The sequence below is a fragment of the Camelus ferus genome, chromosome 6 (assembly GCF_009834535.1).
Source record: "Camelus ferus isolate YT-003-E chromosome 6, BCGSAC_Cfer_1.0, whole genome shotgun sequence".
Lineage (NCBI taxonomy): Eukaryota > Metazoa > Chordata > Mammalia > Artiodactyla > Camelidae > Camelus > Camelus ferus.
Window position 1 is genome coordinate 92,484,506 of NC_045701.1, and position 14,892 is coordinate 92,499,397.

At 53.9% G+C, this 14,892-nt stretch overlaps 1 long non-coding RNA gene across 1 annotated transcript; it reads right to left on the reverse strand.

Annotated features, from left to right (window-relative positions):
* Nucleotides 1-167: 167 nt before the first annotated feature.
* LOC116664421 lies at nt 168-9,598 on the reverse strand. Its single transcript, XR_004320969.1, has 3 exons — nt 9,114-9,598; nt 3,403-3,534; nt 168-838 (listed from the first exon to the last, which is right to left on the reverse strand). It is a non-coding gene; the product is annotated as an uncharacterized LOC116664421 (long non-coding RNA).
* Nucleotides 9,599-14,892: the final 5,294 nt, after the last annotated feature.

Genomic DNA, 14,892 nt, shown 5'->3' on the forward strand with positions numbered 1-14,892 from the left:
GAGGAGGTATTGGAGATTGAACCCAGGACCTCATGCATGCTAAGAATGCACGCTACCACTTGACCTACACCCTCCCCCCTTGGTTACCTCAGTGGTAGAGTGTATGATTAGCATGCACAGCATGCAGGAGGCCCTGGGTTCAATCCCCAGTACCTTCTCTAAAAATAAATAAGCCTAATTACCCCCCTTAAAAAACACAAAACATAAATTAATCTTTTTAAAAGGACTTATCTCCAAATATCATCACATTCCAAAGTGTCCTAGGGACTAGAACTTCAACATGTGAAACTTGGAGGGATTCAATTCATCCCTAACAAGACCCTTCGTAGGATCTACCCAACCTACATTTTCAGGTTGCCCTCCAATGCCCCCAGCACCACACACCTAGCTCTGATACCCTCGCCATCCAGAGGCCTGGCCTTCCCCTCCCCCAGATCCTTGTTCATCCACCTCCCTATGCGTGCAGAAGCCCTTCTGCCAATTTCCCCAAGAAGTGCTACCGGTTCTCGTCACAATTCAAATTATTTCTCTTCTTCTAGGTTTTTCCAGCTTCCCCCAGGAGAACTCATCTCCACCACCTTCTCCCAGACTGCTTAGTCCTGGGTCACTGGTCAAAACCTGCTACTTCAGGGCTGGAAACACACCTGTCTCCCCCAGGAGTCAGCAGACTCATTCAGTTAGTAAGTGTTGATGTTTCTCCTATGTGTCCAGCAGTGGTCCAGGCCCTGGCAGCACAAACTTGAGTAAGGCACACAAGGACCCTTTCCTCATGGAGCTTACGTCTGGTCAGGGAGAAGATGATAAACAGGAACACGAGCAAATAAAATAACTTCAAATGCTGGAAAGCATAATCAAAAATAATAATAAAGTCAGATGAATGTGACAGAGACAACTGCTTTTGCCAAAGAAGGTGACATTTGAGTTGAGACCTGAATACTAAGGAGGCAGCCTTCTGGGGCTCCTGGGCAGGGGTGTGTGAAGGAGAAGGAAGAGCAGGTGAGACAGGAATGAAAGAAGAAAGGGCAGCTCGGGGCAGCCCGGGGGGCTGGGAAGGCAGAGCAGGGGAGAATGGAGGGAGGTGAGGTCAGGTTTGGGCTTGTGGGCCCTGAGTCTGGATTTCAGTCTGGGGAGTAGAGAGACCAGATTTATGTTTTCCAGTGCCCAGTGGCCACCATGGGGAGGCTGGCTGACACATGGCAACAGTAGAGGACTGAGATGGAGATGGCAGACACAGGAACAGGGTCCCATTTGGAATGTGCTTTTAAGGGTGGTGCATGGGAAGGACCAGGCTTCTACCCAGTGCTGGGTGCTGGGGTTCAGAGCATCCTTAGCAAGCAGGAGCCCACAGGTCCAGTGCTGACGCTCTGTGGTCCCTGGCAAGGGCCATGTTTCAGAACTACCTTCCTCTGGCCAGGCTGGGCCTGCACCCCACCCAGCGCTTCATCTGGCACTCCAGACAGACATCAGGCATGGCCTAGGCCTTTCCCCTTCTCTGCCCACTGCCTCTAACTGCTGCCCACCCTGTCCGTTTTCTCCCCCTGCCCCACCCCCACTGGAGCCACCCTCACCTCTTGTATGCCATTTGCTTCCTTATCGCCAAAGGGGTGTTTCTAATGTGAAAATCATATCTGGCCACTGCCCCAGTGGGACCCTTCAGTGGCTCCCTTCCAGGGGAAGAGGGTAGTTAAACCCCTGAGGACCTGGGCCGTCCCTCCCCAGCGTCGTCTCCCCCTGCTAGACAGCCCCCTCACCTCCACCGCCCCAGGACAACTCCTTCCCCTCCCACTCCGCCCAAAGGCCGCCTCCCACCTCCACGATCCCAGTGTGCCTCCATCTCCCCGCCCCTCGTGTAGGGGTGTGGACAGTGGGAGCCGAGGCTCGTGGTCCGCCCCCACAGTTCCCGGGGAAACCTGTTTCCACAAATGTTGGCTGCGAACCAGTCACGGTTTCATTCGCTCCTCTGGGGCATTCAAATAGTAATATTTGGTGTCATCAATGTTAGCAAAGAACTTGGTATGCACGCAGCCAGCGCTCTGCGTGCGATTTCCGTGTTTTGTTCTGCTGGGCGCGGCCCTGCGGGGGTGTGTCCGCCACCGGGTCCCCAGCGCCCAGCACGGGGTCGGCGCCCAACAGCGTGGTGGACGCGGTCTCCGCGGCCGTCTCCCCAAGGGCACTCACCGCAGACCCCGCAGCTGCCGCCCCAGGCCGCGGACGCCGCGCTCCCGCAAGGCTTCCCACACGCTAGGAGTCGGGGACCTCAGGGCGGGGGCTCGGGGGCTGGGCAGCTGCTTTCCTTCCCACACAGGCCTCGGGTGCAGCCGCGGGTGCGGCGGTGCGCGGTCACCGCCCTGGAAGGGGGGAAGGGGTCCACATACCCAGGACACGGCCGGTGCGCGACACACCCCGAAGCCTCAGCTCATCCCTGCGGGGACCCTGTGAGGCAGGTGTTCTCTGAAGCCTGGTTTCGCCACTTGCGCAGGGCTACGGAGCGGGGACTGCAGTGGCTGGGGATCGAACCTGGGCGGAGCAGGTGGCCGCCCCGGGGCCGCGGCGCCAGGCGCGCCCTTCCAGCCGGGCGGAGCCTAGAGGGTCGGTGCGCCGCCGACTCCGCCCCGGGAGGGCGGGGCCTCCCGAGTGGGCGGGGGCTCCCGCCTGAGGAGGGTCCGCAGGGGCCCCTTGTCTAAGCTGGACGGACGGAAACACACACGCACACACACTCGTCCTGACACACACACCACACATACACAAACACGCCTAAACCGCATTCTCTCCTCCTAGGATCCTCCCCGGGCCCCTGTGGGAGGGAGCGAGGCCAGTGTCGGACCCAGACACACATTCCTCCCTTCCTGATTCATTCGTTTCTGACCTTGACTGTGTCCTCCGTGCTAGACTTGAGGCTGGTAGGTTAGAGTACCTGCCGACAGGAAGCTTGCTGGAGGTCGTGACAGACACAATTTAGGCATTTTAGTCTCGGGTCTTTTGTTCCTGCCCAACCATCCCACCCTAGGCTTTCCTACCCCTGCTCGGTCGTAACGGCTTCTGCTGAACATCCTTTCCTCTCGTCCAGCCGCCGCGCAAGGTCCCCTCATCAGCACCCCCTCCATGCCTCCCACACTTCAGGTGTTTCCAGTTTCCCCCGTTATTCATAATGCTGTCACATCAGTCAGGATCCCGTGGGAAAACAGATGGCTTCCGCAAAGTAAGGAAAATCCAGGACGGTTATTTACAAAGGAGGGGGTACTGCTTACAGAAGGGGAGAGGGGGTTAAGGGAACCAGAGAGAGAGTCCAAGCCTCCAGGGCCAGCACGGGGTGGGGGGACAGTTACCACCCCTAGAGCTGGAGGGAAGCAGGAGGGGAGGTCACCAGCAAACAATAAAAGAGTCACCGAGGGGATGACTGACCTTGAGAGCAATGACATTCCATCAAGTGACACTGCCTGTCCAAGGTCTCCACCGGAAGAGCGGGCTGGATTCCCTGACCTCCCACTAGGGCACTTCACTGGGCCAACCCACTGGGTTCGCTGGGTCAGGAACCTGTGGATGCAAACCATGGAGGTGGGCACAAGATTCAAACACAGTTCTTATGACTCTAAATCCTGCACTTCATACACACTTTGCATTGTTTTATAAGCTTAGAATCCACTTTGCAATAACTGGATATTTTGTAGCAGGAAGTCAAAAAAATGAGCTTTCACATGGTACCTGTGAGCTTGGACTGCGGAGCTAGACCACTCGCTCTTCAGGTCTGGTTGTATAATTTTGGGCAAGTCATGCAACATTCCTGTGCCTCAGTTTGCTCCTCTGTAAAATGGGGGTGATAGTGCCTTCCTCAACGATTTTGTCTGGATTGCATAAAATGATGAGGGTGGCACACCATGAATGCCAAACAGGCATTTGCTGTTACCCTGTACTGGGTGAGACACTTGTTGCCAGACTAGGGTCCCTGGTCTCAGAGCCACTGCACTTGTCTGCTGATCTGGGTGCCCAGGGGTGCAGCCTAAACTTGAAACGCCTCCACCAGCTGAATGGCAGTGTCTTCACTCAGTCACCCACCTCAGCCTCCTCCACACAGATGTGAACACAAGCCAGAACAGGGTGATCTGTCCTTTCTGCCAACTCAGAAGGCAGCTGGTGGCAGGGTTGGCCCTCTTGGGATGTGGAGATGACATGACTGACTGCTACCATTTGTACTGAGGGGCCTGAGATGATGCTCGACACGTTCCAGAAACTCCTCCAAGTGAATGAGCAGGACACTGGATGTGCCTTCTAGGGACCCCTTAGGCTGCCTGGCTGAGCAAGGAGGGCGGCTCAGCTGAATGAAGAGTGACAAGCACATCAAGGCTGTGTGGGAGCCTTGCTGGAGAACATGGTCTTGACACAGATGTGTCCACTGGGCCTGAAGGGGTATTTACACAACACAACACACACACGTACACAGGTATAGGTCACAGCCCATCACCCGCTTGTCACCTCCGCAGTCCACTTCTAACCCTCTACTTGTAACAGTGATTAGAGTCGGAATATCTGATTCAAATTCCAATTCAAAAGCCCAAACATGCAAAGACAGTTCCGTCTGGACAAAATGCCTAATGTTATGTTTAAAATTAATTCATATTCTTATCCAGGTAATCCACGGACTTGATTTGGAACCAGGCAAATAGCATGAAAATGCTTCTGATGAACACAGCAGGCCCATCTCTGCCTCACTTCAATTCTTTTATTGTACATGCTTGTGATCTTCATAGTTATAAATACCGCACGTCTACGCTGTTTCTTGTTTTCCATTCTAGATATTATCACCTGGCTCCCTACAATGGCAGATGAGAATTTAGCAATCTTATTTGCTCTCTCTCAAAACATCTTTTCCCTTTTCACAACACGGCTATATCCTATTTCTGGTTTAAACAATGTTCAGGACTCCCTTACTGTACCCTTGTAAATACTGTTCACTGCTAAGCCAAGTTGCGTACAAACTTTTGCTATGACACGTGTTTCATTCATGCACATTAGCTCACAGGTGATTGGTAGGCAGAGGGACGACGTCAGTAGAACCCAGGTGTTGGGTACTTCATATGCAATTTTCCCCAGTGTATTAATGTTCTGAAGTCAACAGGGACAAGTATTCCAACAATTAAAAGGGGGCCTTAGCCATCTATGAAGACCTGAAAAACTTAGGTAAGCTGAAAAATCCCACAGGAAAGCCTTCCCTGAGTGCAAGAATGGTGTCATGTAAGACCCCATCCCTCCCTTCCGTGTTCAGTCTGTCTGGGGAAGCTGAGCGTGCAGATGAAGAGGCTGCAAAGACATGCCCTGTATTAAAACATTTTGTTTTTGATGGTTAAAGAAAGCTACCTCTAGATAGTATTGCTGATGAAACTCGTCTCTTTTAGAGGTGAACGTCTCCAGGAGTCAACATCTCCAGAGAGGAACCAATAGCCTGAAGTCTAAGACCACAAAGAAGGGACCAGCTGTGATTTAAAGTGCTAATACCCGAGGAGAAATCACTGTGTTAGGATCTTTATTAGTACTATTTATCAGGGCTCTGGTTACAAAGTTCCAAGGTGTAAAAAAGGATGTGTAGAGAAGATATAAAGAACTCTTATAACTCAATCATAAGACAAACAACCCAATAAAAAAAAAATGAGCCAAAGATTTTGAAGAGACACTTCAACCGAGATATAGATGACACATAAGCACATGAAAAGGTCATCATCAATGAGATACCATCACACACTTGCTATGAAGGCTAAATGACTCAGATGATATCAAGTGCTGACAAGGAGGTAGAGCACCTGGAACTCTCATGCATGGCTGCTAGGAATGCAAAATGGTTCAGCCTCTTTGGAAAACAGTTTAACATTTTCTTTTTTTTTTAAATTGAAGTAAAAGAAAATGAAGTAGAATTGAGTTACAATATTGTGCTAGTTTCAGGTGTACAGCAAAGTGATTCAGATATATATATATACATATTTATATTTCAGAGTATTTTACATTGTAGGTTATTACAAGACATTGAATATAGTTACTGTGCTATATAGTAAATCCTGATTTTTTTTTTTATTAACACCTTTATTGTGGTAAGCAAACCCTTATTGTTTATCTGGGTTTTTTTGTATAGTACTTTGTATCTTTTAATCCCATACTCCTAATTTATCCCTTCCCCGCCTTTCCCCTTTGGTAACCATAAGTTTGTTTTCTATATCTGTGAATCTGTTTCTGTTTTGTATATAGATTAATTTGTATTATTTTTTAAGGTCCACATATAAGTGATATCAGATAATATTTGTCTTTATCAGACTTACTTCACTTAGTGACTTAGTATGATATTCTCTAGTTCCATCCATGTTGCTGCAAATGGAAATATTTCATTCTTTTTTTTAAGGCTGAGTAATAATATTCCAGGTATATTTTGTTAAACCAGTCATCTGTTGATGGGCACTTGGATTGTTTCCATGTCTTGGCTATTGCAAATAGTGCTGCTATGAACACTGGGGTGCTATATCTTTTTGAATTAGAGTCTTCTCCAGATATACGCCCAGGAGTGGGGTTGCTGGATCATACAGTAGCTCTATTTTTAGTTTAAGGAAACTCCATATTGTTTTCCACAGTGGCTGCACCAATTTACATTCCCACCAACAGTGTGGGAAGGTTCCCTTTTCTCCACACCCTCTCCAGCATTTTTTATTTGTAGACCTTCTGATGATAGCCATTCTGAGCAGTGTGAGGTAATACCTCACTGTAGTTTTGATTTGCATTTCTCTAATAATTAGCAACGTTGAGCATCTTTTCATGTGCCCATTGGTCATCTGTATGCTTTCTTGGAGAAATACCTATTTAGGTCTTCTGCCCATTTTTTGATTGGGTTGTTTGGGGTTTTTTTTGTTACTGAGTTGTATGAGCTGTTTGTATATTTTGGACATTAAGCCCTTATCGGTCACATTGTTTGCAAGTATTTTCCCCCAGTCCCTAAGCTGTCTTTTCATTTTGTTGATGGTTTCCTTTGTTGTGCAAAAGATTATTAGTTTGATTAGGTCCCACTTGTTTATTTTTGCTTTTATTTCTTTACCGTGGAAAACTGATCTAAGAAAATATTGTTACGATTTCTGTCTGAGGATGTTTTGCCTCTGTTCTCTTCTAGTTTTATGGTGTCATGTCTTATATTTAAGATCTTTAAACCAATTTGAGCTTATTTCTGTATATGGTGTTGGGGAGTGTTCTGATTTCATTGATTTACAGGTAGCTGTCCAGCTTTCCCAGCATCACTTGCTGAAGAGACTGTCTTCTCCACTGTATCTTCCAGTCTCCTTTGTTGAAGCAGAGTGGTCCTTGAAGTCCTCTTGGTCTCATACCCAATCCAGTCTACCAGGAAATGCTTTCAGTTCTACCTTCAAAACATCTTCAGAACCTCACCAGAACTCGCCACCTCCACTGCATCCATCCAGGACAAGGCAGCACCATGGCTTACTTGGATCACTAGCAAAGCGTCCAAAACGGCCCCTGCTTCTGCCTTTGCTGCCCACTCACCACCTACCACCCACCCTTGAGTCCATGCTCAACCTAGCACCCAGCATGATCCTTTTAACATAAATAAGATCATTTTACTCCTCTCTCAAAACTCTCCCTAGGGAGGAGGGTATAGTTCAGTGGTAGAGTGCACGCCTAGCATCCACAAGGTCATGGGTTCAATCCCCAGCACCTCCAGTAAATAAATAAAAATCTAATTACCCCCCCCCACCCCCCAAAAAGAAAAACAACAACAACTCTCTCTGGCTCTCCATGTCACCCAGCACATGCCAAAGTCCCTCCACAGCCCACAAAGTCAACACAAGTGCCACCTCCTGTCCCCACTCTCACACCATCCCCAGCAACTTCCCCCTTGTTTGCTCTAATCCAGCCTCCTGGCTGCCTGGCTCAATTATACCAACCCCACTCATGCCTCAGGGTCTTTGTACTTTCTCTTCCCTCCACCTGGGGAGTCTTCCCAGATTCTATATGACTAGGGCTGGCTACATCATTTGTGGGGCCCAGGGCAGAGTGAAAATGGGGGATTCCTCATTCAAAGAGCAGGGGAAAAATGTATCATATTAAATGTACCAAACTAGAAAATGTTTTCCTTTCTTCCAAGACAAAGTCTCTCTCTCTTGATCTGTCCCAATCTTTTTAATTTGTTACTTATTGTTGCACTCCCTGGGGCAAAAGGATGTTTGCCAAGAGCTTGCAGACCCTGACTGGTACCCAGGGTCCCACACTTGGTACACACACAAATCACTGGCTGCTGAGTAATCCTTATTAGCAGGGAAGAGAAAATAATCTCCCCTTCCCATGGGTGACACCCAAGGGGTTATAACCTCTGTGCAGGAAGTACTCAGTACCTTGCCCCTACCAAATCACTTACAGAATATGCTGGATGGCTGCCAGCCTGGGGCAGGGACAGCCACCTCCATGTCCTGAGATGCCCTGGGGCGCATGTGACGGTCCTGACCATCCCTGTGCCCATCTCAGTTTCCCATTGAGGGTGGAAGGTAACAGCAGTTGGTGGACTGGTGTGTGTGGCTCTGATGGGGTCCAGGGCACCAGCCAGCAGAGGAGCGGGCAGCCACAAGGCAGGGGAACAGCGGAAAGGAAGATAACCCATTAGGCATGCTCCGTTATCCCGCTGGACTCCACTTACACAGCACACATTCAAGGGTAAAATTATCAAGACTTTCCAGAAGAGGGCACAGAGCACAAGCCCTGAGGGTGGGACCAACAGGGCGGGACCCTGGGTGACTGTGCTGGTCCAAGAAGCAGACCTTGTGCCGGCTTTTCTCCCTGTCTCATCAGGGAGGCCACCCCTGCCCCTCCCACCACACCTGGCACACCCTTTCCTGGCACTCTAGATAGCAGTAGGAGTATTTTTTAAAATCTGCCTCTAAAAGAATTAATAATAAATTAAAAAATAAAGTCTGTCCCGGACCCCTGAAACATGCCCCATGGGGGAGAAATCTACCAGCACCTAGAAAAGCGCCCAGCACATCAGAGATGCTCAGCTAACAAACTGAAAAAACAGATAAAGGAATGAATGAATGAGTGACTCTCATCCTTCTGCAGCCTTCTCAGCCTTGTCAACTCACCTCCCGCTGCTTTCCACCTTCAAAACCAGCACTGGACTCGGGCTCCGCGTCTGTGTCCTGTTGCTGCCCTCGTGGACTTGTCGTCAGCCCCTCAGAGGTGTGGAGTCCTGGAGCGCACCCACGCCCGGCAGGCCTTCCTCGCCAGCCCCTTCCTCCTTCTCAGTCCTGCTTCCCTGGAATTCAGAGTTCTAGTCCTAAGGGCGGGGCTTCCTGGGGGCTACTCGGTAGGAAGGTGGAGCAACTTGCCGGAGGCGCGCAGCTGCTAAGTGTCTGGGCGGGGACTTGAACCTGGGCCTCCAACTACGGCAGAGCCTCCGGGCTCTACCAGGTCACAGGCCTCCAGCTGCCTCGCTGTCCGGATCCCAGACGGCGGGCGGGGAGCGCCGCCGCGCGAGCCCTCCGCGGGAGCCTGCGTTACTCACGGTTAGGCTCTGGGGCGGGGCTGCGCTCCGGGCCAGGTGCCTGGGGGTCTGGAGCCAGACCTTGCTGCTCTTTCCCAAGGCTTCCAGAGCCTTGGCAGGGCAATCAATACCCACCTCCCTCAGCTCGGCAGGGAGCAGCCGGGGGGCGGGGCAGCACCGAAGAAAGGACAGAGGCGTGTCCCAGTGCTTCCCAGCTGGGGAGGGGCGGCAGGGGGACTCACTGGGCACCTCAACAAGCAGCCCAGGCTCCGGGATGGGGACAGTACAGGTGGCCTTCTCCCCTGCGGGTGACAGGCCACACCTGCAGCGGGCAGCTCCAGCCATTCAGGTCCCAAAGGCCCAGATTATCACTGCTGGGTTTGGAGGAGGGGCCGGGACTCCCACCACGAGGGACTGGGAGCTGTCCCTGGGGAGGAGATAAGGAGCTGTGGTGCTGGAAGGACACTAAGAGGGGCTCAAGCACTGGCCTGGGTTCCAGAACCCTGCCGGTTAGAAGCCTTCCCAGCACCTCCTGCTGCCTCTGACCTCCTCTGAGGTTGAGCGGACTTGTCAGGTAACTCCGACATGGTTTTGTAGTGAGTCTGCCTTATGCTGGCTCCCCGAGTGCGCTTTCACACAGTCTTCTATCCTCACCACGGTCCCTGGGAAGTGAGTCCTGCCACCACATCCCCATTTGATGGATGAGGAAACTGAGGCTGGCTAACTTGCCACCCACGGTCACACCTGCCTATGGGCCTGGACCCTCAGGCTCTGTTCCAGGAGCTCCCAGGCCTTTGGGTGGCAGTAACCGTCCCTCCAGTTCTGCCATCAAACACCCCTGCCAGGTGGTAGGGGTTCTGGAGGATGGCAGTCATGCCCGGGCCTGCAGGCACCAGCTCAGGGCCAGTTAGCCCGGAAAACAGTCCATCTGGTTACCTGTCAGACCCAAATTTCTCATCTCCTCCACCAGCCAGTTGGGCTCTCTGGTCCCTCAACCCTTGCCTTCCTTGCTCCCATGCCTTCCAGGCTGGGGGCCACTGACCAAGTTTCATCCTAGCCTGGCAACAGTGTGCTGCTCTGGGCTGCTGGCCTCGAAGGCAAACAACAATAGTGAGTGTTCTGGGAGGGGGTAATGCTCACCCTGGTGGCCCCTTCAGCGCTCAACACAGCAGTGATCTGCCGGTGACCTATGGGTCCCAGTTGCTGAAGGAGGCCTGGCTCTTGGGTTCTCCATTCCACCTCCCCTGGGGGCTGCCCCCCAGCCTCCCCCTTGTCACTCCCTCATCTGCCTCCCCTCTCACCCCTGCCTTTACTCCTGCTGTCATTGCACCCCAGGATGTCCTTGGTTCCATCTTCTCTGGTGAGAATCCTACCTGTTCTTCAAGCTTCAGCCCAGATACTCCCTCCTCCTCGGAGCTGTCCCTGGTCCACCCACCTTCTCTTCTCATCTATCTCCTGACATTGGGCTAAGCACTCAGCAGGCTTTATCTCAACTAATCCCTACAGCAACCAGACACAGCCTCCGGGAGGCTCAGCCTTGCCCCCACTTCCTGCTCCCACACTCAGGGCAGGCCGGAAGGAAGGGTGTGGGCTGGGCCCCAGGCTCCCAAATCCTTGGGGTGGTTGCCCTGGGCTTCACTCCGAAGGCTCTCCAGATGGGCTTCCCAGGGCTGCAGGAAGGGGTCCTAAGCACCCGGCCCACTCTAGTCCCCAGGGATGCACCCCTACCCCAGCGAGGCTCAGGGCTGCCCCACAGGGCCACTCGCTGACAGTCAGTGATGTGCACCACTCTGACCCGCAGTCTCCTTAGTTTTGAATTAGAGCTTAGACTTCCCTTAAGGCCCAGGCGTGCACTGCTGGAAGGCAAACCAAGCTGTAGTGAGTCAGGCCTTTGTAACTCAATAGGCTTCACACTTATTAGTAGTTAACTGGTAGCTGCTACTAATGATAACTTATCAGCTCATCAACCAGGCCTATGCGCAAGAGCTGGTGTTGGGTGCTGGGTGCTGGGTGCTGGGAGCTGCGGTGGGGAGGGAGGGGTGGGGCTCTGCCTCAATCCAACCTTCTAGGGCACTATGATGTCCCCACCTGAACTCCTCCCCCACCTTCTACAGTTCCACTGTCATGAGAGTCACCTTCCTGGTACATGTCTGTTCCTCCACTCTGTCTGCAACCCTTCGTGACCCCACCACTCTGCAAGGGCCTGGCACCCAGAAGTGCACAGGGTAGGAGTGTGGGTGAGTGAGGAAGGACCTCAGATATCTCCGGCCCCCTCTCGTTTTGCAGTTGGGAAAGCCAAGGCCAAGGGAGGTTGTGGGGGCCGGGAGAGGCTGGCCCAAGGACACACTGTGAAGTGGGTCAGTGCTGGGAGGCTGCAAGCCAAACAAGGGACCTTAAACCAGGTCTTCAGCTTGATCTCAGGTTGGGATCTGGGTTCCGGAAGGCTCCAAGATCTGCAGTTACAGGTCAGTCTCAGGCCAGCGAGCATCCTGGGGACACTGCTGGGTGTTGTCCCGCACCTGTCCTGACCGGAGCTCAGTTGTCTGCATGTCCACAGCAGCCTGGGCAGCTGGGATGGGAGCGGAGCAGCACCAGCTCTGCTGGGTCTCCAGGGAAGGGGACAAGGGACCCAAAGACGCATGGGGGTGGGAGCCATCCCTAGGCATCCTGGGGCAAATGCCAGGGGCCTTGAATTTCTCCAGCCCCCAGGCCCACCACTGCAACCTGTCAGTTTCCACCCAGCCAGGCCCCCACTGCCTCTTCACAGACAGTACCACTCACCGGGCTTCCTGTCCCCAACCTCACTCTTCCCAAGTGTTCACACAGCTGTCGGCTGAAACCCAGATCTGACAGGCCACCCTGACTTCTGGCTCCCAATTGCCTGCTCCTGTACCCAGAGTTCAAGGCCCTGCATCTCTGCCTCCTGTGCCTGGACTGCCCTTAAGACAGGAGAAGTAAGGGGGTCCCCAGGCAGGAGGTGGTGGCGCTGAGCCTTGTCCAGATGTAGGTGAACCACCGCCCTGCACTGAGCGGCTGGGCCGAGCACAGCTTTTCCAACCCTGGGTGGGCGTGCGTGAGGGCATGTGTGAATGTGGGTGAGTGTGAGATGGTGTGTCCAGTGATAATGTTAGGCCACTGGGGGATATTCCCAGAAGCTGCTGGGGCCACATCCTGTGACCTGCTTCTCTCCGGCAGTCTCTTAGCAACCAGAGTTCCTGAGGCTCCACCTCCCAGCTCACCCTCACCCCTGCCCACCCCAGGCCTGGGCCTCAGGGGATGTCAGCAGAAACAGTGTGGCCTTGGTCAGAACAGCCCATAGGGCACAGAGCCGGGCCTCTGAGCCCTGAAGGTGGAGTCTCAGGTCTGGCCGAACTTCCTGCCTCAAGACTGCTGGAGACACATGCTTTTTCTTCTTTGCCTGCCGCCTGCCCATCCCCCAGTCCCCCAGCTCCAGTCCAGCCCCAGGGGCCAAGCCAGACGGAGGCAGGGGGGACTTAAATAGCTAAGTCCCTGCGTTGTACCTCGAGGGCAGAGCCTTCTTACCACCCACCCCACCAGGCCTTGCGTGGGCCCCTCAGGACTACAGCCTTGTTCTGGGTGCCCTCCTCGGGCTATGCACCCCCCCCCCCCCGCTGTCTTGCTGCCAGCTGGACCAAGCACAGCATCCCATGCCTGTCGCTGGCTCTGATGGCCTGCTAGGTGCGCCCTGGGACCATCCTCCCCGGGCACGGGCTCTGGACAGGTGGAATCACCAGCAAGCTGAGCAGTAATCCACAGGTGTGTGCAGGCTGCCTGAGGTGGCCACTGAAATATCTATGGCTGGTGCTCTTGCCCCATGTCTGGGGTCAGTGCTGCCTGTTCCAAAGAGGGGGTCTGGACAAAGGGCCCTGAGAAGCCCACCTGCCCAGGTTGTGTCCTGCTGCCCTGATGGGGCACCCTATCCGGCAGGGCCTCCTCCCAGGAAGAAAGTGCTTCACTGGGGCTGGCAGGAGGCAGGTCCACCACCCTCTTCATCTCTGGACCTTCTCTTGTCATGGAGGTCACACCCTGACCCCAAGCTCAGACAAGATCCAGCCCTCAGGTGCCTGTGACTCTCCCAGGCAGGGAGAACTGTGACGTGGGGCAGCAGCATTCCCGCACCACCCTGTGCAGATCCTGTGTGTGGATGGGCAGCAGAGGATGGGGGCGGAACGCCACGAAGGGTACTGCGGGCACGCAGGGGAGGAGGGTGCGCCCTGGGGTCTGCAGAGGCACGCGGGTGTGCCAACTCCGGCTGGGGGCGAGGCCTAAACGGGCTGGGGCGGAGCCTGTTTTCAGAGACTTGCGGGGAGGGGGGTCCCCCACCAACTGGCCCGCCACACTTCCTTCCGGATGGGGGCTTGTGTCTCGCCGCGCGGGGTCCTGCTATTCTTTCCCCCGGCGCCAGGCCCACCCCACCCACAGCCACCCTCTCTCCTTCCATCCTGTGTCTTAGGCCTGGTGACAATGACAATGAGGACCATTAAGAGAGCTTTGGCGACACCCTCCGCCTTTCCCAGGCCCCAGCCTGGGGAGGGTCCTCAGTCAGCAGACATCCCGCCCCAGGCCAGAACCTCAAGGCTTCCGCCTCTACCCAGACCCTCCCACTCTGACCGCCCTGGCTCAGCCCTCTAAGCCTGCTCACCCCCCCCCCCCGTCCCTCCCCGAAGTACCCTCTCCCAGGAGGGACTCTCACCTCCGAGAGTCACACTCATCACCCCTCCCTGACAACCTGTGACCTCCCAGCAGTGTCATCGCAATCCCCAAGGCAGGCCATCGGTAGATCACTTCCACAATGGCCACCAGCAACATGGCCCAACACAGCTACAAGGATCTTTTCCCACAAGACCCAGGATGGAGTCTTCCTACGGCTTGTGACTTCTGGTGCTGAGGGGCCAGGAAGCTGAGCAACGTGGGACCTGTGGGAGGAAGGGCCTCTGGCTCCTATTCCACCCCTCCACCCAGCAAGACCTGAGTTTTCTTAAGGGCAAATGGACACAGAGGGTCAGCAGAATGTCTCCACCAGGCAGAGTCCGCCAGCACATTCTCCTCGCAGATGGCTTTGGGTCTGCCCACACCAGAAGGATGGAGGGGACCCAGCGCCCCTCAGAGGGATGCCCTGTGTGTCGTGGGCACTTCTTCTGGCTCTGTAGTGATGTGCGGGAAGGCACGGCCATGTCCTGCTAGCCGTCCAGGCACTCTCTCTGCTTCTAGTGCCCGGAGGCAGTACTTCAGCTCACAGCTGTGTCCCCAGAGCCTACCCCTGTGTCTTACACGGACCAGGTGCTCCATGAGCTCTTGTCAAGTGAACCCCCAAGAACGTTCCATGGTGTAATTGTTTCCTGTTATGCAGGTGGATA